General features: G+C 44.2%; 1 protein-coding gene across 1 annotated transcript in view; it reads right to left on the bottom strand.

Annotated features, from left to right (window-relative positions):
- ANKRD27 (ankyrin repeat domain 27) overlaps nucleotides 1-22,500 on the bottom strand; it is a 393,642-nt gene that overhangs the window by 195,938 nt on the left and 175,204 nt on the right. The gene's annotated exons all lie outside the window — the stretch shown is intronic.

Raw genomic sequence — 22,500 nt, 5'->3', positions numbered from 1 at the left:
AACTTCAAGGCACGGACTACGTCTAGATTATGCAAAAGACGTTCCTTCTTTGAAGAAGGATTAGGACATAATGATGGAACAACAATCTCTTGATTGATATTCTTGTTAGAAACCACCTTAGGTAAAAACCCAGGTTTTGTACGCAGAACAACTTTATCTGAATGAAAGATCAGATAAGGAGAATCACAATGTAAGGCAGATAACTCCGAGACTCTTCGAGCCGAGGAAATAGCCATCAGAAAAAGAACTTTCCATGATAGAAGTTTGATATCAATAGAATGAAGGGGTTCAAACGGAACCCCTTGAAGAACTTTAAGAACCAAGTTTTAGCTCCATGGGGGAGCAACAGGTTTAAACACAGGCTTAATTTTAACTAAAGCCTGACAAAATGCCTGAACGTCTGGAACTTCTGCCAGACGCTTGTGTAAAAGAATAGACAGAGCAGAAATCTGTCGCTTTAAGGAACTAGCTGATAATCCTTTGTGCAAACCCTCTTGGAGGAAAGACAATATCCTAGGAATCCTAACCCTACTCCATGAGTAATTCTTGGATTCACACCAATGAAGATATTTACGCCAGATCTTGTGGTAAATTTTCCTGGTGACAGGCTTTCGTGCCTGTATTAAGGTATCAATTACTGACTCGGAAAAGCCATGCTTTGATAGGATCAAGCGTTCAATCTCCATGCAGTCAGTCTCAGAGAAAGTAGATTCTGGTGATTGAAAGGACCTTGTATTAGAAGGTCTTGTTTCAGAGGCAGAGTCCATGGTGGAAAGGATGACATGTCCACTAGGTCTGCATACCAGGTCCTGCGTGGCCACGCAGGCGCTATCAATATAACCGATGCTCTATCCTGTTTGATTTTGGCAATCAGACGAGGGAGCAGAGGAAACGGTGGAAACACATAAGCCAGGTTGAAGAACCAAGGCACTGCTAGAGCATCTATCTGTGCCGCTTCTGGGTCCCTGGACCTGGATCCGTAACAAGGAAGCTTGGCGTTCTGGCGAGACGCCATGAGATCCAATTCTGGTTTGCCCCAAGGGAGAACCAATTAAGCAAACACCTCCGGATGGAGTTCCCACTCCCCCGGATGAAAAGTCTGACGACTTAGAAAATCCGCCTCCCAGTTCTCTACACCTGGGATATGGATCGCTGACAGGTGGCAAGAGTGAGTCTCTGCCCAGCGAATTATCTTGGAGACTTCTGACATCGCTAGGGAACTCCTGGTTCCCCCTTGATGGTTGATGTAAGCCACAGTCGTGATGATGTCCGACTGAAATCTGATGAACCTCAGTTTTGCTAACTGAGGCCAAGCTAGAAGAGCATTGAATATTGCTCTTAACTCCAGAATATTGATTGGGAGGAGTTTCTCCTCCTGAGTCCATGAACCCTGAGCCTTCAGGGAGTTCCAGACTGCACCCCAACCTAGAAGGCTGGCATCTGTTGTTACAATTGTCCAATCTGGTCTGCGAAAGGTCATACCCTTGGACAGATGGGCCCGAGATAACCACCAGAGAAGAGAATCTCTGGTTTCCTGATCCAGATTTAGTAGAGGGGACAAATCTGTGTAATCACCATTCCACTGACTGAGCATGCATAATTGCAGCGGTCTGAGATGCAGGCGCGCAAATTGTACTATGTCCATCGCCGCTACCATTAAGCCGATTACTTCCATGCACTGAGCCACCGTGGGGCGCTGAATGGAGTGAAGAACACGGCAAGCATTTAGAAGTTTTGATAGCCTGGACTCCGTTAGGTAAATTTTCATTTCTACAGAATCTATAAGAGTCCCTAGGAAGGAAACTCTTGTGAGAGGAGATAGAGAACTCTTTTCTTCGTTCACTTTCCACCCATGCGACCTCAGGAATGCCAGAACTATCTCTGTATGAGATTTGGCAATTTGAAAGCTTGACGCCTGTATCAGGATGTCTTAGGACCGCCAGAAGTGAGCCCAGAACCTTTGTAAAAATTCTTGGGGCTGTAGCCAACCCGAATGGAAGAGCTACAAATTGGTAATGCCTGTCTAGAAAGGCAAACCTCAGGAACCGATGATGATTCTTGTGAATCGGAATGTGAAGGTAGGCATCCTTTAAGTCCACTGTGGTCATGTACTGACCATCTTGGATCATGGGTAAAATGGTTTGAATAGTTTCCATCTTGAATGACGGAACTCTGAGGAATTTGTTTAGGATCTTTAAATCCAAAATTGGTCTGAAGATTCCCTCTTTTTTGGGAACCACAAACAGATTTGAATAAAACCCCTGTCCTTGTTCCGTCTGCGGAACTGGATGGATCACTCCCATTACAAGGAGATCTTGTACGCAGCTTAGGAATGCCTCTTTATCTGGTTCGCAGATAATCTTGAAAGGTGAAATCTCCCTTGTGGAGGAGAAGCTTTGAAGTCCAGAAGATATCCCTGAGATATGATCTCCAACGCCCAGGGATCCTGAACATCTCTTGCCCACGTCTGGGTGAAGAGAGAGAGTCTGCCCCCTACTAGATCCGTTGTCGGATAGGGGGCCGCTCCTTCATGCTGTCTTAGAGGCAGCAGCAGGCTTTCTGGCCTGCTTGCCCTTGTTACAGGACTGGTTAGGTTTCCAGGCCTGCTTGGATTGAGCAAAAGTTCCCTCTTGTTTTGAAGCGGAGGAAGTTGATGCTGCACCTGCCTTGAAATTTCGAAAGGCACGAAAATTAGACTGTTTGGCCCTTGATTTGGCCCTGTCCTGAGGAAGGGTATGACCCTTACCTCCAGTAATGTCAGCAATAATTTCTTTCAAACCAGGCCCGAATAAGGTCTGCCCCTTCAAAGGAATGTTGAGTAATTTAGACTTTGAAGTCACGTCAGCTGACCAGGATTTGAGCCATAGCGCCCTACGCGCCTGAATGGCGAATCCGGAATTCTTAGCAGTTAGTTTAGTCAAATTAACAATGGCATCGGAAACAAATGAGTTAGCTAGCTTAAGTGTTCTAAGCTTGTCAATAATTTCAGTCAATGGAGCTGTATGGATGGCCTCTTCCAGGGCCTCAAACCAGAATGCCGCTGCAGCAGTGACAGGCGCAATGCATGCAAGGGGCTGTAAAATAAAACCTTGTTGAATAAACATTTTCTTAAGGTAACCCTCTAATTTTTTTATCCATTGGATCTGAAAAAGCACAACTGTCCTCAACCGGGATAGTGGTATGCTTTGCTAAAGTAGAAACTGCTCCCTCCACCTTAGGGACTGTCTGCCATAAGTCCCGTGTAGTGGCATCTATTGGAAACATTTTTCTAAATATAGGAGGTGGGGGAAAAGGGCACACCGGGTCTATCCAACTCCTTACTAATAATTTCTGTAAGCCTTTTAGGTATTGGAAAAACATCAGTACTCACCGGCACTGCATAGTATTTATCCAGTCTACACAATTTCTCTGGCACTGCAATTGTGTCACAGTCATTCAGAGCAGCTAATACCTCCCCAAGCAATACACGGAGGTTCTCAAGCTTAAATTTAAAATTAGAAATCTCTGAATCAGGTCTCCCCGATTCAGAGACGTCACCCACAGACTGAAGCTCTCCGTCCTCAGGTTCTGCATATTGTGACGCAGTATCAGACATGGCTCTTACAGCATCTACGCGCTCTGTATCTCGCCTAACCCCAGAGCTATCGCTCTTGCCTCTCAATTCAGGCAATCTGGAAAATACCTCTGACAGGGTATTATTCATGATTGCAGCCATGTCCTGCAAAGTAATCGCTATGGGCGTCCCTGATGTACTTGGCGCCATATTAGTGTGCGTCCCTTGAGCGGGAGGTGAAGGGTCCGACACGTGGGGAGAGTTAGTCGGCATAACTTCCCCCTGGACAGACCCCTATGGTGACAATTCTTTTATAGATAAAGACTGATCTTTACTGTTTAAGGTGAAATCAATACATTTAGTACACATTCTTCTATGGGGCTCCACCATGGCTTTTAAACATAATGAACAAGTATCCTCTGTTTCCGACATGTTTGTACAGACTAGCAATGAGACTAGCAAGCTTGGAAAACACTTTAAACCAAGTTAACAAGCAATATAAAAAACGTTACTGTGCCTTTAAGAGAAACAAATTTTGACAAAATTTGAAATAACAGTGAAAAAAGGCAGTTACACTAACAAAATTTTTACAGTGTATGTAACAAGTTAGCAGAGCATTGCACCCACTTGCAAATGGATGATTAACCCCTTAATACCAAAAACTGAATAATAAATGACAAAAACGTTTTTAAACACAGTCACAACTGCCACAGGTCTACTGTGGTTGTTACCCTCCTCAAACAAGACTTTTGAAGCCTTTTGAGCCCTTCAGAGATGTTCTGTATCATGCAGAAAGAAGCTGAGTGTCTCTGTCTGTAATTCTAGCTGCGCAGAAAAGCGCTAAAATAGGCCCCTCCCACTCATATTACAACAGTGGAAAGCCTCAGAAAAAAGTGTTTCTAGTCAAAAATCAAGCCAGCCATGTGGAAAAAAACTAGGCCCCAATAAGTTTTGTCACCAAACATATATAAAAACGAATAACATACCAGCAAACGTTTTGTATGTATCTCTGTTAATAAGCCTGATACCAGTCGCTATTAAATCACTGCATTTAGGCTTAATTTACATTAATCCGGTATCAGCAGCATTTTTCTAGCAAATTCCATCCCTAGAAATATGTTAACTGCACATACCTTATTGCAGGAAAACCTGCACGCCATTCCCCCTCTGAAGTTACCTCACTCCTCAGAATATGTGAGAACGGCAGTGGATCTTAGTTACTTCTGCTAAGATCATAGAAATCACAGGCAGATACTTCTTCTAATGCTGCCCGGGATAAAACAGTACACTCCGGTACCATTTAAAAATAACAAACTTTTGATTGAAGTTAAAAAACTAACTATAATACACCACTCTCCTCTTACTACCTCCATCTTAGTTGAGAGTTGCAAGAGAATGACTGGATATGGCAGTGAGGGGAGGAGCTATATAGCAGCTCTGCTGTGGGTGATCCTCTTGCAACTTCCTGTTGGGAAGGAGAATATCCCACAAGTAATGGATGATCCGTGGACTGGATACACTTAACAAGAGAAAAGAGAGAGAGAGAGAGAGAGAGAGAGAGAGAGAGAGAGAGCGCGAGAGAGAGAGAAAACAGAATTTATGCTTACCTGATAAATTACTTTCTCTTGTGGTGTATCCAGTCCACGGATTCATCCTTTACTTGTGGGATATTCTCATTCCCTACAGGAAGTGACAAAGAGAGCCCACAGCAAAGCTGTCCATATAGCTCCCCCTCTAGCTCCACCCCCAGTCATTCGACCAAAGGTTAGGAAGAAAAACAGAATTTATGTTTACCTGATAAATTACTTTCTCCAACGGTGTGTCCGGTCCACGGCGTCATCCTTACTTGTGGGATATTCTCCTCCCCAACAGGAAATGGCAAAGAGCCCAGCAAAGCTGGTCACATGATCCCTCCTAGGCTCCGCCTTCCCCAGTCATTCGACCGACGTAAAGGAGGAATATTTGCATAGGAGAAATCATATGATACCGTGGTGACTGTAGTTAAAGAAAATAAATTATCAGACCTGATTAAAAAACCAGGGCGGGCCGTGGACCGGACACACCGTTGGAGAAAGTAATTTATCAGGTAAACATAAATTCTGTTTTCTCCAACATAGGTGTGTCCGGTCCACGGCGTCATCCTTACTTGTGGGAACCAATACCAAAGCTTTAGGACACGGATGAAGGGAGGGAGCAAATCAGGTCACCTAGATGGAAGGCACCACGGCTTGCAAAACCTTTCTCCCAAAAATAGCCTCAGAAGAAGCAAAAGTATCACATTTGTAAAATTTAGTAAAAGTGTGCAGTGAAGACCAAGTCGCTGCCTTACATATCTGATCAACAGAAGCCTCGTTCGTGAAGGCCCATGTGGAAGCCACAGCCCTAGTAGAATGAGCTGTGATTCTTTCAGGAGGCTGCCGTCCGGCAGTCTCATAAGCCAATCTGATGATGCTTTTAATCCAAAAAGAGAGAGAGGTAGAAGTTGCTTTTTGACCTCTCCTTTTACCAGAATAAACAACAAACAAGGAAGATGTTTGTCTAAAATCCTTTGTAGCATCTAAATAGAATTTTAGAGCACGAACTACATCCAAATTGTGCAACAAACGTTCCTTCTTTGAAACTGGATTCGGACACAAAGAAGGCACGACTATCTCCTGGTTAATGTTTTTGTTAGAAACAACTTTCGGAAGAAAACCAGGTTTAGTACGTAAAACCACCTTATCTGCATGGAACACCAGATAAGGAGGAGAACACTGCAGAGCAGATAATTCTGAAACTCTTCTAGCAGAAGAAATTGCAACCAAAAACAAAACTTTCCAAGATAATAACTTAATATCAACGGAATGTAAGGGTTCAAACGGAACCCCCTGAAGAACTGAAAGAACTAAATTGAGACTCCAAGGAGGAGTCAAATGTTTGTAAACAGGCTTGATTCTAACCAGAGCCTGAACAAAGGCTTGAACATCCGGCACAGCTGCCAGCTTTTTGTGAAGTAACACAGACAAGGCAGAAATCTGTCCCTTCAAAGAACTTGCAGATAATCCTTTCTCCAAACCTTCTTGAAGAAAGGATAGAATCTTAGGAAGTTTTACCTTGTCCCAAGGGAATCCTTTAGATTCACACCAACAGATATATTTTTTCCATATTTTGTGGTAGATTTTTCTAGTTACAGGCTTTCTGGCCTGAACAAGAGTATCAATGACAGAATCTGAGAACCCTCGCTTTGATAAGATCAAGCGTTCAATCTCCAAGCAGTCAGTTGGAGTGAGACCAGATTCGGATGTTCGAACGGACCTTGAACAAGAAGGTCTCGTCTCAAAGGTAGCTTCCATGGTGGAGCCGATGACAAATTCACCAGGTCTGCATACCAAGTCCTGCGTGGCCACGCAGGAGCTATCAAGATCACCGATGCCCTCTCCTGATTGATCCTGGCTACCAGCCTGGGGATGAGAGGAAACGGCGGGAATACATAAGCTAGTTTGAAGGTCCAAGGTGCTACTAGTGCATCTACTAGAGTCGCCTTGGGATCCCTGGATCTGGACCCGTAGCAAGGAACCTTGAAGTTCTGACGAGAGGCCATCAGATCCATGTCTGGAATGCCCCACAATTGAGTAATTTGGGCAAAGATTTCCGGATGGAGTTCCCACTCCCCCGGATGAAATGTCTGACGACTCAGAAAATCCGCTTCCCAATTTTCCACTCCTGGGATGTGGATTGCAGACAAGTGGCAAGAGTGAGTCTCCGCCCATTGAATGATTTTGGTCACTTCTTCCATCGCCAGGGAACTCCTTGTTCCCCCCTGATGGTTGATGTACGCAACAGTCGTCATGTTGTCTGATTGAAACCGTATGAACTTGGTCTTTGCTAGCTGAGGCCAAGCCTTGAGAGCATTGAATATCACTCTCAGTTCCAGAATATTTATCGGGAGAAGAGATTCTTCCCGAGACCAAAGACCCTGAGCTTTCAGGGGTCCCCAGACCGCGCCCCAGCCCACCAGACTGGCGTCGGTCGTGACAATGACCCACTCTGGTCTGCGGAAGCTCATCCCCTGTGACAGGTTTCCAGGGACAGCCACCAACGGAGTGAATCTCTGGTCCTCTGATCTACTTGTATCGTCGGAGACAAGTCTGTATAGTCCCCATTCCACTGACTGAGCATGCACAGTTGTAATGGTCTTAGATGAATTCGCGCAAAAGGAACTATGTCCATTGCCGCTACCATCAAACCTATTACTTCCATGCACTGCGCTATGGAAGGAAGAGGAACAGAATGAAGTATTTGACAAGAGTTTAGAAGTTTTGATTTTCTGGCCTCTGTCAGAAAAATCCTCATTTCTAAGGAGTCTATTATTGTTCCCAAGAAGGGAACCCTTGTTGACGGAGATAGCGAACTTTTTTCTACGTTCACTTTCCACCCGTGAGATCTGAGAAAGGCCAGGACAATGTCCGTGTGAGCCTTTGCTTGTGGAAGGGACGACGCTTGAATCAGAATGTCGTCCAAGTAAGGTACTACTGCAATGCCCCTTGGTCTTAGCACCGCTAGAAGGGACCCTAGTACCTTTGTGAAAATTCTTGGAGCAGTGGCTAATCCGAACGGAAGTGCCACAAACTGGTAATGCTTGTCCAGGAATGCGAACCTTAGGAACCGATGATGTTCCATGTGGATAGGAATATGTAGATACGCATCCTTTAAATCCACCGTGGTCATGAATTGACCTTCCTGGATGGAAGGAAGAATTGTTCGAATGGTTTCCATTTTGAACGATGGAACCTTGAGAAACTTGTTTAGGATCTTGAGATCTAAGATTGGTCTGAATGTTCCCTCTTTTTTGGGAACTACGAACAGATTGGAGTAGAACCCCATCCCTTGTTCTCCTAATGGAACAGGATGAATCACTCCCATTTTTAACAGGTCTTCTACACAATGTAAGAATGCCTGTTTTTTTATGTGGTCTGAAGACAATTGAGACCTGTGGAACCTCCCCCTTGGGGGAAGCCCCTTGAATTCCAGAAGATAACCTTGGGAGACTATTTCTAGTGCCCAAGGATCCAGAACATCTCTTGCCCAAGCCTGAGCGAAGAGAGAGAGTCTGCCCCCCACCAGATCCGGTCCCGGATCGGGGGCCAACATCTCATGCTGTCTTGGTAGCAGTGGCAGGTTTCTTGGCCTGCTTTCCTTTGTTCCAGCCTTGCATTGGCCTCCAGGCTGGCTTGGCTTGAGAAGTATTACCCTCTTGCTTAGAGGACGTAGCACTTGGGGCTGGTCCGTTTCTGCGAAAGGGACGAAAATTAGGTTTATTTTTGGCTTTGAAAGACCTATCCTGAGGAAGGGCGTGGCCCTTGCCCCCAGTGATATCAGAGATAATCTCTTTCAAGTCAGGGCCAAACAGCGTTTTCCCCTTGAAAGGAATGTTAAGCAATTTGTTCTTGGAAGACGCATCCGCTGACCAAGATTTTAGCCAAAGCGCTCTGCGCGCCACAATAGCAAAACCAGAATTTTTCGCCGCTAACCTAGCCAATTGCAAAGTGGCGTCTAGGGTGAAAGAATTAGCCAATTTGAGAGCATGAATTCTGTCCATAATCTCCTCATAAGAAGAAGAATTATTATTGAGCGCCTTTTCTAGTTCATCGAACCAGAAACACGCTGCTGTAGTGACAGGAACAATGCATGAAATTGGTTGTAGAAGGTAACCTTGCTGAACAAACATCTTTTTAAGCAAACCCTCTAATTTTTTTATCCATAGGATCTTTGAAAGCACAACTATCTTCTATGGGTATAGTGGTGCGTTTGTTTAGAGTAGAAACCGCCCCCTCGACCTTGGGGACTGTCTGCCATAAGTCCTTTCTGGGGTCGACCATAGGAAACAATTTCTTAAATATGGGGGGAGGGACGAAAGGTATACCGGGCCTTTCCCATTCTTTATTTACAATGTCCGCCACCCGCTTGGGTATAGGAAAAGCTTCGGGGGGCCCCGGGACCTCTAGGAACTTGTCCATTTTACATAATTTCTCTGGAATGACCAAATTCTCACAATCATCCAGAGTAGATAACACCTCCTTAAGCAGAGCGCGGAGATGTTCCAATTTAAATTTAAATGTAATCACATCAGGTTCAGCTTGTTGAGAAATTTTCCCTGAATCTGAAATTTCTCCCTCAGACAAAACCTCCCTGGCCCCCTCAGACTGGTGTAGGGGCACTTCAGAACCAATATCATCAGCGTCCTCATGCTCTTCAGTATTTTCTAAAACAGAGCAGTCGCGCTTTCGCTGATAAGTGGGCATTTTGGCTAAAATGTTTTTGATAGAATTATCCATTACAGCCGTTAATTGTTGCATAGTAAGGAGTATTGGCGCACTAGATGTACTAGGGGCCTCCTGTGTGGGCAAGACTGGTGTAGACGAAGGAGGGGATGATGCAGTACCATGCTTACACCCCTCACTTGAGGAATCATCTTGGGCATCATTTTCTCTAAATTTTGTGTCACATAAATCACATCTATTTAAATGAGAAGGAACCTTGGCTTCCCCACATACAGAACACAGTCTATCTGGTAGTTCAGACATGTTAAACAGGCATAAACTTGATAACAAAGTACAAAAAACGTTTTAAAATAAAACCGTTACTGTCACTTTAAATTTTAAACTGAACACACTTTATTACTGCATATGTGAAAAAGTATGAAGGAATTGTTCACCAAAATTTCACCACAGTGTCTTAAAGCCTTAAAAGTATTGCACACCAAATTTGGAAGCTTTAACCCTTAAAATAACGGAACCGGAGCCGTTTTTATATTTAACCCCTTTACAGTCCCTGGTATCTGCTTTGCTGAGACCCAACCAAGCCCAAAGGGGAATACGATACCAAATGACGCCTTCAGAAAGTCTTTTCTATGTATCAGAGCTCCTCACACATGCATCTGCATGTCATGCTTCCCAAAAACAAGTGCGCAATAGAGGCGCGAAAATGAGACTCTGCCTATGATTAGGGAAAGCCCCTAGAGAATAAGGTGTCCAATACAGTGCCTGCCGGTTATTTTACATAGTTCCCAAGATTAAAATAATTCCTCAAGGCTATGGAGTATAAAATATGCTTATATATAAATCGTTTTAGCCCAGAAAATGTCTACAGTCTTAAAAGCCCTTGTGAAGCCCTTTTTTCTCTTTATGTAATAAAAATGGCTTACCGGATCCCATAGGGAAAATGACAGCTTCCAGCATTACATCGTCTTGTTAGAAATGTGTCATACCTCAAGCAGCAAAAGTCTGCTCCCTGTTTCCCCCAACTGAAGTTAATTCCTCTCAACAGTCCTGTGTGGAAACAGCCATCGATTTTAGTAACGGTTGCTAAAATCATTTTCCTCTTACAAACAGAAATCTTCATCTCTTTTCTGTTTCAGAGTAAATAGTACATACCAGCACTATTTTAAAATAACAAACTCTTGATTGAATAATAAAAACTACAGTTAAACACCAAAAAACTCTAAGCCATCTCCGTGGAGATGTTGCCTGTACAACGGCAAAGAGAATGACTGGGGAAGGCGGAGCCTAGGAGGGATCATGTGACCAGCTTTGCTGGGCTCTTTGCCATTTCCTGTTGGGGAGGAGAATATCCCACAAGTAAGGATGACGCCGTGGACCGGACACACCTATGTTGGAGAAAAGGAGAAACTATAGGGTGCAGTGGTGACTGTAGTTTAAACAAAAATAATTTTACCTGACTTAAATGCCAGGGCGGGCCGTGGACTGGATACACCGCAAGAGAAAGTTATTTATCAGGTAAGCATAAATTCTGTTTTCTCTTGCAAGGTGTATCCAGTCCACGGATTCATCCTTTACTTGTGGGATACCAATACCAAAGCTTTAGGACACGGATGAAGGGAGGGAACAAGACAGGTACCTTAAACGGAAGGCACCACTGCTTGCAAAACCTTTCTCCCAAAAATAGCCTCCGAAGAAGCAAAAGTATCGAATTTGTAAAATTTGGCAAAAGTATGCAGTGAAGACCAAGTCGCTGCCTTACAAATCTGTTCAACAGAAGTCTCATTTTTTTAAAGCCCATGTGGAAGCCACTGCTCTGGTAGAATGAGCAGTAATTCTTTCAGGAGGCTGCTGGCCAGCAGTCTCATAGGCCAAACTGATGATGCTTTTCAGCCAAAAGGAAAGAGAGGTAGCAGTCGCTTTCTGACCTCTCCTCTTACCAGAATAGATAACAAACAAGGAAGATGTTTGTCTGAAATCTTTAGTTGTTTGTAAATAGAACTTTAAAGCACGAACTACATCAAGATTGTGTAATAGACGTTCCTTCTTCGAAGATGGATTAGGACACAGAGAAGGAACAACTATTTCCTGGTTAATATTCTTGTTAGAAACAACTTTAGGAAGAAAACCAGGCTTGGTACGCAAAACAACCTTATCTGCGTGGAACACCAGGTAAGGTGAATCACACTGTAAGGCAGATAATTCTAAAACTCTTCGAGCAGAAGAGATAGCTATCAAAAACAAAACTTTCCAAGATAACAACTTAATGTCTATGGAATGTAAAGGTTCAAACGGAACCCCTTGAAGAACTGAAAGAACTAGATTCAAACTCCATGGCGGAGCCACAGGTTTATAGACAGGCTTGATACTGACTAAAGCCTGAGCAAACGCTTGAACATCTGGTACCTCTGCCAGACGCTTGTGTAACAGGATAGACAAAGCAGATATTTGTCCTTTTAAGGAACTAGCTGACAATTCTTTCTCCAATCCTTCTTGGAGAAAAGACAATATCCTGGGAATCCTAACCTTACTCCATGAGTAACCCTTGGATTCACACCAACAAAAATATTTTCGACATATCTTATGGTAGATTTTCCTGGTGACAGGCTTTCTAGCCTGAATCAGAGTATCTATAACTGACTCAGAGAACCCACGCTTTGATAGAATTAAGCGTTCAATCTCCAAGCAGTCAGACGTAGAGAAACTAAATTTGGATGCTTGAACGGACCCTGTATCAGAAGGTCCTGCCTCATTGGCAATGTCCATGGTGGGACAGATGACATGTCCACTAGGTCTGCATACCAAGTCCTGCGTGGCCACGCAGGTGCTATCAGAATCACCGAAGCCTTCACCTGCTTGATTCTGGCAACCAGACGCGGGAGGAGAGGAAACGGTGGAAAAACATAAGCCAGATTGAAGGACCAAGGCGCTGCTAGAGCATCTATCAATACCGCCTTGGGATCCCGGGACCTGGACCCGTAGAGAGGAAGTTTGGTGTTCTGACGGGACGCCATCAGATCCAACTCTGGAGTGCCCCATAGCTGAGTCAGCTGGGCAAATACCTCCGGATGGAGTTCCCACTCCCCCGGGTGAAAAGTCTGACGACTTAGAAAATCCGCCTCCCAGTTGTCTACTCCTGGGATGTGAATTGCTGAGAGATGGCAGGAGTGATCCTCCGCCCACCTGATTATTTTGGTTACTTCCGTCATCGCTAGGGAACTCTTTGTTCCCCCCTGATGATTGACGTAAGCTACAGTCGTGATGTTGTCCGACTGAAATCTGATGAATTTGGCCGCAGCTAGTTGAGGCCATGCCTGAAGAGCATTGAATATCGCCCTCAGTTCCAGAATGTTTATCGGGAGAAGAGTTTCTTCCCGAGACCATAAGCCCTGAGCTTTCAGGGAGTCCCAGACCGCACCCCAGCCTAACAGACTGGCGTCGGTCATTACAATGATCCACTCTGGCCTGCGGAAACATATTCCCTGAGAAAGGTGATCCTGAGACAACCACCAGAGAAGAGAATCTCTGGTCTCCTGGTCCAACTGAATTTGAGGAGACAAATCTGCATAATCCCCATTCCACTGTTTGAGCATGCATAGTTGCAGTGGTCTGAGGTGTATCCGAGCAAAAGGGACTATGTCCATTGCCGCTACCATTAGTCCGATTGTCTCCATGCACTGAGCCACAGATGGCCGAGGAATGGAATAAAGAACTCGGTAAGTAGTTAAGAGTTTTAGCTTTCTGACCTCCGTCAGAAATATTTTAATTTCTACCGAGTCTATCAGGGTTCCTAGGAATGGAACTCTTTTTGATGTTCACTTTCCACCCGTGACACCTCAGAAAGGCCAATACAATCTCCGTGAGAGACTTGGTTCTTTGGAAAGTTGACGCCTGAATTAAGATGTAGTCTAGGTAAGGCGCAACTGCTATGCCCCGCGGTCTTAGAACCGCCAGGAGGGACCCTAGCACCTTTGTGAAAATTCTGGGAGCAGTGGCCAACCCGAAAGGAAGAGCCACAAACTGAAAATGCTTGTCCAGAAAGGCGAACCTGAGAAACTGGTGATGATCTTTGTGGATAGGAATGTGCAGATATGCATCCTTTAGATCCACGGTAGTCATATATTGACCCTCCTGGATCATTGGTAAGATTGTCCGAATGGTCTCCATCTTGAATGATGGGACTCTGAGGAATTTGTTTAGAATTTTGAGATCCAGGATTGGTCTGAAAGTTCCTTCTTTTTTGGGAACCACAAACAGGTTTGAGTAAAACCCCAGTCCTTCTGCAATTGGAACTGGGTGGATCACTTCCATTGTATGTAGATCTTCTACACAGCGAAAAAACGCCTCTTTCTATGTCTGATCTGTAGACAGACGAGAAATGTGGAACCTTCCCCATGGAGGAGAGTCATTGAATTCTAGAAGGTATCCCTGGGCTACAATCTCTAATGCCCAAGGATCGTGTACATCTCTTGCCCAGGCCTGAGCAAAGAGAGAAAGTCTGCCCCTACTAGATCCGGTCCCGGATTGGGGGCTACCCCTTCATGCTGTCTTGGTGGCAGTTGCAGGCTTTTTGGCCTGTTTACCCTTATTCTAGCCCTTGTAAGGTTTCCAGGTTGCCTTGGACTGTGAAGCGGGGCCGTTCCTGAAATTGCGAAAGGAACGAAAATTAGCTTTGTTCTTTGTCTTAAAGGCTTTGTCCAGAGGGAGAGCATGGCCTTTTCCCCCGGTGATATCTGAAATAATCTCTTTCAATTCAGGCCCGAAGAGGGTCTTCCCTTTGAAAGGAATGTTCAAAAGCTTGGATTTAGACGACACATCGGCCGACCAGGACTTTAGCCATAGCGCCCTGCGCGCCAAAATGGCGAAAACTGAATTTTTCGCCGCTAACTTAGCTATTTGGAAAGCGGCGTCAGTGATAAAAGAATTAGCTAGCTTTAGAGCCTTCTATCCATAATTTCTTCATATGAGGTCTCCGTCTGGAGAGAGTCTTCCAGCGCCTCAAACCAGAAAGCAGCTGCAGTAGTTACAGGAATAATGCAGGCAATAGGTTGGAGAAGAAAACCTTGTTGAACAAAAATTTTCTTAAAGGATTACTTTCGGTTATAATTTTTAAGCTAAACAACTAACATATTAAAGTTAATAAACATTAATTAAAACCTACTGACCTATATTTTCTCCAAAACAAAGTTTCATAACGTTCTAAAAGTTATATCTTTTATTCGCCGATGATGTCACGTTATCCTGCCCACTATTTTCAGCACTGCATATTCAAAATACTTAAACCAATAACTTTGTGTTTAAAGCGCCATTTTGAAACCTAGGTATTGTAAACGGATTGGTACAGAGCAAAGGATACCCACGGAGTGGGTTTGGAAAACAATTAAATTTGCAGACGTATGTTAATGAAATGTTATTGATAAAAAGCGTATTTGGGGTAGTTAGTTAGTAACAGGCATAGGATAACATAATTTATGCTTACCTGATAAATTTATTTCTCTTGAGGTGTATCCAGTCCACGGATCATCCATTACTTGTGGGATATTCTCCTTCCCAACAGGAAGTTGCAAGAGGATCACCCACAGCAGAGCTACTATATAGCTCCTCCCCTAACTGCAATATCCAGTCATTCGACCGAAACTAGCCGAGAAAGGAGAAACCATAGGGTGCAGTGGTGACTGTAGTTTAAAATTTAGACCTGCCTTAAAAGGACAGGGCGGGCCGTGGACTGGATACACCACAAGAGAAATAAATTTATCAGGTAAGCATAAATTATGTTTTCTCTTGTTAGGTGTATCCAGTCCACGGATCATCCATTACTTGTGGGATACCAATACCAAAGCTAAAGTACACGGATGAAGGGAGGGACAAGGCAGGTACTTAAACGGAAGGGACCACTGCCTGTAGAACCTTTCTCCCAAAAATAGCCTCAGAAGAAGCAAAAGTATCAAATTTGTAAAATTTTGAAAAGGTATGAAGCGAAGACCAAGTCGCCGCTTTGCAAATCTGTTCAACAGAAGCCTCATTTTTAAAGGCCCAGGTGGAAGCCACAGCTCTAGTAGAATGAGCTGTAATCCTTTCAGGGGGCTGCTGTCCAGCAGTCTCATAGGCTAAGCGTATTACACTCCGAAGCCAAAAAGAAAGAGAGGTTGCCGAAGCCTTTTGACCTCTCCTCTGTCCAGAGTAAACAACAAACAGGGAAGATGTTTGTCGAAAATCTTTAGTCGCTTGTAAGTAAAACTTTAAAGCACGGACTACGTCCAAATTATGTAAAAGACGTTCCTTCTTTGAAGAAGGATTAGGACACAATGATGGAACAATCTCTTGATTGATATTCTTGTTGGAAACTACCTTAGGTAAAAACCCAGGTTTTGTACGCAGAACTACTTTATCTGTATGGAAAATCAGATAAGGAGAATCACATTGTAAAGCTGATAACTCAGAGACTCTACGAGCCGAGGAAATAGCCATCAAAAACAGAACTTTCCAAGATAAAAGTTTGATATCAATGGAATGAAGGGGTTCAAACGGAACTCCTTGAAGAACCTTAAGAACCAAGTTTAAGCTCCATGGAGGAGCAACAGGTTTAAACACAGGCTTAATTCTAACCAAAGCCTGACAAAATGCCCGGACGTCTGGAACCTCTGCCAGACGCTTGTGCAAAAGGATAGACAGAGCAGAAATAGGTCCCTTTAAATAACTAGCTGATAATCCTTTATCCAAACCCTCTTGGAGAAAGGACAATATCCTAGGAATCCTAACCTTACTCCATGAGTAATTCTTGGATTCACACCAATGAAGATATTTGGGCCATATCTTATGGTAGATTTTTCTGGTTACAGGCTTTCGTGCCTTTATTAAGGTATCAATGACTGACTCAGAGAAGCCACGCCTTGATAAAATCAAGCGTTCAATCTCCAGGCAGTCAGTCTCAAAGAAATTAGATTTGGATGATTGAAAGGACCTTGTAGTAGAAGGTCTTGTCTCAGAGGCAGAGGCCAAGGTGGAAAGGATGACATGTCCACCAGGTCTGCATACCAGGTCCTATCAGCATCTATCAGCGTCGCTTCTGGGTCCCTGGACCTGGATCCGTAACAAGGAAGCTTGGCGTTCTGGCGAGACGCCATGAGATCCAATTCTGGTGTGCCCCAACGATGAACCAATTGAGCAAACACCTCCGGATGGAGTTCCCACTCCCCCGGATGAAAAGTCTGACGACTTAGAAAATCCGCCTCCCAGTTCTCTACACCTGGGATATGGATCGCTGATAGATGGCAAGAGTAAGTCTCTGCCCAGCGAATTCTCTTGGAGACTTCTAACATCGCTAGGGAGCTCCTGGTCCCCCCTTGATGGTTGTTGTAAGCCACAGTCGTGATGTTGTCCGACTGAAATCTGATGAACCTCAGGGTTGCTAACTGAGGCCAAGCTAGAAGAGCATTGAATATTGCTCTTAACTCCAGAATATTTATTGGGAGGAGTTTCTCCTCCTGAGTCCACGATCCCTGAGCCTTCCGGGAATTCCAGACTTCACCCCAACCTAGAAGGCTGGCATCTGTTGTTACAATTGTCCAATCTGGCCTGCGAAAGGTCATAGCTTTGGACAGATGGACCCGAGATAGCCACCAGAGAAGAGAATCTCTGGTCTCTTGATCCAGATTTAGCAGAGGGGACAAATCTGTGTAATCCCCATTCCACTGACTGAGCATGCATAATTGCAGCGGTCTGAGATGTAGGCGCGCAAATGGCACTATGTCCATCGCCGCTACCATTAAGCCGATCACTTCCATGCACTGAGCCACCGAAGGGCGCGGAATGTAGTGAAGAACACGGCAAGACTTTAGAAGCTTTGATAACCTGGACTCCGTCAGGTAAATTTTCATTTCTGCAGAATCTATCAGAGTTCCTAGGAAGGAAACCATTGTGAGGGGTGATAGAGAACTCTTTCCCTCGTTCACTTTCCACCCATGCGACCTCAGAAATGCCAACACTATGTCCGTATGAGATTTGGCAATTTGGAAGTTTGACGCCTGTATCAGGATGTCGTCTAGATAAGGGGCCACTGCTATGCCCCGTGGTCTTAGGACCGCCAGAAGAGACCCCAGAACCTTTGTAAAAATTCTTGGGGCTGTAGCTAACCCGAAGGGAAGAGCCACAAACTGGTAATGCCTGTCTAGAAAGGCAAACCTTAGGAACCGATGATGATCTTTGTGAATCGGTATGTGAAGGTAAGCATCCTTCAAATCCACTGTGGTCATGTACTGACCCTCCTGGATCATAGGTAGGATTGTCCGAATAGTTTCCATTTTGAACGATGGAACTCTGAGGAATTTGTTTAAGATCTTTAGATCCAAAATTGGTCTGAAGGTTCCCTCTTTTTTGGGAACCACAAACAGATTTGAATAAAATCCCTGTCCTTGTTCCATCTGTGGAACTGGATGGATCACTCCCATTATTAGGAGGTCTTGCACACAGCGTAAGAATGCCTCTTTCTTTATCTGGTTTACAGATAATCTCGAAAGGTGAAATCTCTCTTGTGGGGGGGAAGCTTTGAAGTCCAGAAGATATCCCTGAGATATGATCTCCAACGCCCAGGGATCCTGAACATCTCTTGCCCACGCCTGGGCGAAGAGAGAAAGTCTGCCCCCTACTAGATCCGTTGCCGGATAGGGGGCCGTTCCTTCATGCTGTCTTAGAGGCAGCAGCAGGCTTTCTGGCCTGCTTGCCTTTGCTCCAGGCCTGGTTAGATTTCCAGGCCGGCTTGGATTGCGCAAAAGTTCCCTCTTGTTTTGTAGCAGAGGAAGTTGATGCTGCACCTGCCTTGAAGTTTCGAAAGGCACGAAAATTAGACTGTTTGGCCCTTGATTTGGCCCTGTCCTGAGGAAGGGTATGACCCTTACCTCCAGTAATGTCAGCAAAAATTTCCCTCAAAAGAGGCCCGAATAGGCTTTGAAGTCACGTCAGCTGACCAATATTTAAGCCATAGCGACCTACGCGCCTGGATGGCGAAACCAGAATTCTTAGCTGTTAGTTTAGTCAAATGAACAATGGCATCAGAAACAAAAGAATTAGCTAGCTTAAGTGTTCTAAGCTTGTCAAGTATTTCATTCAATGGAGTAGCTGTCTGAAAGGCCTCTTCCAGAGACTCAAACCAGAACGCCGCACCAGCAGTGACAGGAGCAATGCATGCAAGGGGCTGCAGGATAAAACCTTGTTGAATAAACATTTTCTTAAGGTAACCTAATTTTTTATCCATTGGATCTGAAAAAGCACAACTGTCCTCGACAGGGATAGTGGTACGCTTTGCTAAAGTAGAAACTGCTCCCTCCACCTTAGGGACCGTCTGCCATAAGTCCCGTGTGGTGGCTTCTATTGGAAACATTTTTCTAAAAATAGGAGGGGGGGGAAACGGCACACCGGGTCTGTCCCACTCCTTAGTAATAATTTCTGTAAACCTTTTAGGTATTGGAAAAAACGTCAGTACACACCGGCACCGCGTAGTATTTATCCAGTCTACACAATTTCTCTGGCACTGCAATTGTATCACAGTCATTCAGAGCAGCTAAAACCTCTCCAAGCAACACCCGGAGGTTCTCAAGCTTAAATTTAAAAGTAGACATATCTAAATCAGGTTTCCCCGAGTCAGAGACGTCACCCACAGACTGAAGCTCTTGCTCAGCTTCTGCATATTGTGACGCAGTATCAGACATGGGCCTTAAAACATCTGCGCGCTGTATTACGTCTAACCCCAGAGCTATCGCGCTTTCCTCTGAATTCAGGCAGTCTGGCTAATACCGCTGACAGGGTATTATCCATGATTGCCGCCATGTCCTGCAAAGTAATCGCTATGGGCGTCTTTGATGTACTTAGCGCCATTTTAGCGTGAGTCCCTTGAGCGGGAGTCAAAGGGTCCGACACTTGGGGGAGAGTTAGTCGGCATAACTTCCCCCTCGTCAGAATCCTCTGGTGATAATTCTTTTAAAGATAACAGCTGATCTTTATTGTTTAAAGTGAAATCAATACATTTAGTACACATTCTCCTATGGGGTTCCACCATGGCTTTTAAACATAATGAACAAGGAGTTTCCTCTATGTCAGACATGTTTATACAGACTAGCAATGAGACTAGCAAGCTTGGAAAACACTTTAAATCAAGTTAACAAGCAATATAAAAAACCGTTACTGTGCCTTTAAGAGAAACAAATTTTGCCAAAATTTGAAATAACAGTGAAAAAAGGCAGTTAAACTAACGAAATGTTTACAGTGTATGTAACAAGTTAGCAGAGCATTAAACCCACTTGCAAATGGATGATTAACCCCTTAATACAAAAAACAGATTAACAAAACGAAAAAACAGAATTTATGTTTACCTGATAAATTACTTTCTCCAACGGTGTGTCCGGTCCACGGCGTCATCCTTACTTGTGGGATATTCTCTTCCCCAACAGGAAATGGCAAAGAGCCCAGCAAAGCTGGTCACATGATCCCTCCTAGGCTCCGCCTACCCCAGTCATTCGACCGACGTTAAGGAGGAATATTTGCATAGGAGAAACCATATGGTACCGTGGTGACTGTAGTTAAAGAAAATAAAATATCAGACCTGATTAAAAAAACCAGGGCGGGCCGTGGACCGGACACACCGTTGGAGAAAGTAATTTATCAGGTAAACATAAATTCTGTTTTCTCCAACATAGGTGTGTCCGGTCCACGGCGTCATCCTTACTTGTGGGAACCAATACCAAAGCTTTAGGACACGGATGAAGGGAGGGAGCAAATCAGGTCACCTAAATGGAAGGCACCACGGCTTGCAAAACCTTTCTCCCAAAAATAGCCTCAGAAGAAGCAAAAGTATCAAACTTGTAAAATTTGGTAAAAGTGTGCAGTGAAGACCAAGTCGCTGCCCTACATATCTGATCAACAGAAGCCTCGTTCTTGAAGGCCCATGTGGAAGCCACAGCCCTAGTGGAATGAGCTGTGATTCTTTCGGGAGGCTGCCGTCCGGCAGTCTCGTAAGCCAATCTGATGATGCTTTTAATCCAAAAAGAGAGAGAGGTAGAAGTTGCTTTTTGACCTCTCCTTTTACCGGAATAAACAACAAACAAGGAAGATGTTTGTCTAAAATCCTTTGTAGCATCTAAATAGAATTTTAGAGCGCGAACAACATCCAAATTGTGCAACAAACGTTCCTTCTTTGAAACTGGTTTCGGACACAGAGAAGGTACGATAATCTCCTGGTTAATGTTAAACACTAAAAAACTCTAAGCCATCTCCGTGGAGATGTTGCCTGTACAACGGCAAAGAGAATGACTGGGGTAGGCGGAGCCTAGGAGGGATCATGTGACCAGCTTTGCTGGGCTCTTTGCCATTTCCTGTTGGGGAAGAGAATATCCCACAAGTAAGGATGACGCCGTGGACCGGACACACCTATGTTGGAGAAATATGTTTTTTAGACAGTCTTAACAACTGCCACAGCTCCTACTTTTGAAGCCTTTTGAGCCCTTCAGAGATGTCCTATAGCATGCAGGGGACTGCTGAGGGAAGCTGAATGTCACAGTTTGTAATTTTAACTGCACCAACTGTAACTTTTATACTATAACAGTGGAAAGCCTCAGGAAACTGTTTCTAGGCAAAAATAAAGCCAGCCATGTGGAAAAAAACTAGGCCCCAATAAGTTTTATCACCAAAGCATAAATAAAAACGATTAAACATGCCAGCAAACGTTTTATATTGCACATTAATCAGAGTACATACCTCTGATAGCAAGCCTGATACTAGTCGCTATTAAATCACTGTATTTAGGCTTTAACTTACATTAATCCGGTATCAGCAGCATTTTCTAGCAAATTCCATCCCTAGAAAAACTTAACTGCACATACCTTATTGCAGGATACCCTGCACACCATTCTCCCTCTGAAGTTACCTCACTCCTCAGACATATGTGAGAATAGCAGTGGATCTTAGTTACTTCTGCTAAGATCATAGAAAAACGCAGGCAGATTCTTCTTCTAAATGCTGCCTGAGATAAAATAGCACAACTCCGGTACCATTTAAAAACAATAAACTTTTGATTGAAGAAAAAACTAACTATATTTTACCACTTTCCTCTTACTACCTCCAGCTATGTTGAGAGCTTGCAAGAGAATGACTGGATATGGCAGTTAGGGGAGGAGCTATATAGCAGCTCTGCTGTGGGTGATCATCTTTCAACTTCCTGTTGGGAAAGAGAATATCACACAAGTAATGGATGATCCGTGGACTGGATACACCTAACAAGAGAAATATTTACTTACAGTGTCCCTTTAAGTAAACCCTCTAATTTTTTATCCATAGGGTCTTTAAAAGCACAACTGTCTTCAATTGGTATGGTTGTGCGTTTAGCTAGTGTAGAAACAGCCCCCTCCACCTTAGGGACCGTCTGCCACGAGTCCCGCATGGGGTCAGATATGGGGAACATTTTCTTAAAAACAGGATGGGGGGACAAAAGGGACACCTGGCCTATCCCACTCCCTAGTAACGATATCCGCAATCCTCTTAGGGACCGGAAACGCATCCGTGTAAACAGGGACCTCTAGGTACATGTCCATTTTACACAATTTCTCTGGGATCACCAAAGGGTCGCAGTCATCCAGAGTAGCCAATACCTCCCTAAGCAAAACGCGGAGGTGTTCTAGTTTAAATTTAAACGCCAATGTATCT

This window comes from Bombina bombina, chromosome 1, assembly GCF_027579735.1.
Source record: "Bombina bombina isolate aBomBom1 chromosome 1, aBomBom1.pri, whole genome shotgun sequence".
NCBI lineage: Eukaryota > Metazoa > Chordata > Amphibia > Anura > Bombinatoridae > Bombina > Bombina bombina.
This window is presented reverse-complemented; position numbering and strand designations above follow the sequence as displayed.